The sequence below is a fragment of the Adiantum capillus-veneris genome, chromosome 18, assembly GCF_014529385.1.
Source record: "Adiantum capillus-veneris isolate H3 chromosome 18, ASM1452938v2, whole genome shotgun sequence".
Lineage (NCBI taxonomy): Eukaryota > Viridiplantae > Streptophyta > Polypodiopsida > Polypodiales > Pteridaceae > Adiantum > Adiantum capillus-veneris.
Genome location: NC_140948.1, coordinates 49,487,528 through 49,490,399, shown reverse-complemented (window position 1 = coordinate 49,490,399; position 2,872 = coordinate 49,487,528).

Here is a 2,872-nt window from a genome sequence, read left to right as displayed (position 1 = left end):
AAGCATTTCAGAACACAACAAATTGACAGCAGAAGAAACACGTTTGACAGTGAGGTAATGGTTAGTTTCATGCAAAAGAGCAGGGCTAGTGCCAGAGACACGAATGAGAGCACTAGAAACCTAGATTACTGTGGTATGGTGTCAGATATCTTGAAAGTAAGCTTCAGGCGGTTTGAGATGTTTTTGTTGGATGTGAAGTGGTTCAAGGTGATTACTTCTCGTCGCAATGCAACGGTACGCAGAGATGGAAACAAACTTGTACAAATAGATTCTACAAAGGTTTGGACAGATGCGAGCAAGACATTTGCTCTCCCCGAACATTGCGAGCAAGTGGTCTTTGTACCGGACCCTCGAGAGCGACAGTGGTGGTTTGTGGTTCAGGTTGCTCCAAGAAATAAACAAGTATTTGAAGGGCAAGATCTCCTGGAGGAAAGTTAGTCAGACGACGTCCATACTACTGTGACATTAGATGAGATGGACGAAGGTATGATAGAGGAAGCTGACAGATATACGAGGGATGATGCAGACGAGCCAAAATTGACACTTGTAGATGAAGATGCAATGGATGAAGACAATCTGCCAGAACGAGCTGGAGCAGAGTTATGCTTGCAATTAGAGATAGACGATAAAACGGTGCAAGATCTTATCGATGATGCCTCACTCGTCGAGGCCTAGGCTTGTAAGTGTTTGTGTGAAGACGTTGATTTAAAATTAAGCTTAAAGTTAATTTAAAAAACTGTGTTCTGACGCTTTTTTTTACTTTCTTTGTGTAGGACTTTAGTATGGCAGACTAGTTTCCAGATCCCGCTTCTATGAGTGCAGATGCATTCATGGGCTTCGTTACACGGATGACGCCTGCTCAGATGGCAGAGGCTTCTCAGTACTGGGTAGCCAGAGGCACGGGTACTACGCCTCCGAGCTTCACACCTGAGGGTCCGACGCCTAGGGGGGGGACGCCTATGGGTACGACGCCTACTTCTCCCATCACGGCCGCTTCGACACCTAGGGGTGGGACAGAGGCGGGTACGTCCTCATCTCCGCAGCACAGGCGCACTTGCCGATCTCGACGATCATCAGGTGGAGGTGGTGGTTGTTGTGGAGGAGGGTCCACAGATGCTTCGACCCCTCCTCGCTCACAACCCCCGTCCTACCCAGGCACATCTCTCGACACACCTCTTGGCACACCTCGGACACCTTGAGGGGCACACGATCCTAGTGCCTCCAAGCTCTATACTGTACGGCCAGATGGTTCTGTTGACATGGATAGAGTCGGGATTGAGATGAGACAGCGGATTCTCCAGCTCGCGGAGCTACAGTTTTCGACCAGCATTCTGATGTCTTGGGATCAGCAGGAAAAGGACAAAGTCACTTACATAGTGGAGACCATCCTGAGAGAGTACCAGCCTGCTCCGGGTTCTGACGTTGTTCCGAGGAGCTGGATCAAGGGTGTTGCACGGGACACAGTGAAACATCGATGAGATGCAGCTCGAAAGGCTTTCAAGACCGGTTCGCCAAAGCCTTCGGGCATCCCACACGAGACGTGGCTTCAGATCAGGGAGGATGAGCGGACAGCGGCCACGCGGTTCAGACAGCAGCGTGAGGCTGCGCAGATACGACAGATGACCAGGGGGACATCTCATCTTGGCAGCGGAGGCTTCGACACCTTTCGCTATGAGTTTGTGAGTTTCTAATCCAATCTTAACTATGGCGTTTTTTAAAACGCGATGAATCATGTATTCTTATTACTCTCATTTTTGTATAAACGCAGAATCTTGCGATGCATCGAGCCCCGACACGTTAGGAGGAGTCAGATGGATATCGTAGAGGTATCTATGAAGTATTGAATGATCTTGATGCTTCAGGAGAGCCTGTAGACTGGGCAGCCTTACAGTCTCGCTGATCGCTTGAGGTGAGACGTTAATATGTGTGAGTTGATTTAATTAAGTAAGTATATGTGAATACTAATTTTGTGAGTTGTCCTATGTGCAGGTTGTGACGCCTAGTCATCAGTGGCCCGGATTTCATATATATACTTTGTGAGACACAGACACGCTTCTGTGTCTCCTTTTGTATAGACATATATATATGGTTATGATTATTGTACAAACAGTTATTGTTTTCCTTATGGTTATGGTTATTGTCGTTGTCATTGTATAGACATGGTTATTTCTCCTATTCTTGTATAGACATAGTTATGGTTCAGGTTTTGTTTATGGTTATGTTTAACTTTCTGGTTATGCTTATGGTTATTGTTAATTTTGTTTCTGGTTATGATCAAAGTGGTTATATTGGTCGATTATGGTTTTAAGTTATGGTTATGGTTCGTTATGGTTATGCTTTTAAGTTATGGTTATGGTTCGTTATGGTCATTGGCCTTAAATCTCATGTGAGATTCTACATGGATAGCATGTAGGAGGCGTATACATGATTTTTTTTTTGAAAAGTTTATGTAAAAACTTCTGCCGAAATTTCTGCGGGAGCACGGTTGATTTTGGTGCTGCTCGCTTTCTTGGGCAAAGGGCAGGAAGTCTGGATGTGGTGCCTGTGTCCATCTTTTCATTGGGCACAAGCCAGGCTACCTGCCCTCTGTCCAATAATTTTTTTTTACTGTTATGGTCGTCGATATACGCGTCGCTATACCCGTCTATACCAGCGTCGATATACGCGTCGCTATCCGTATCGCTAATAAAGCCTTTCCACGCGTATATCGACGCTCTTTGCGACAGTTTCATAGGGACGCATATATCGACGCGTATAGCGACGTTAAGCGTCGCTATATATGTCGATAACCCCCTTTTTTGTTGTAGTGAAATAGCTTAAAAGTATGCTACAGAAGCTATCAGTTCGAAGAAAATTTTGTCATTCATTTCAA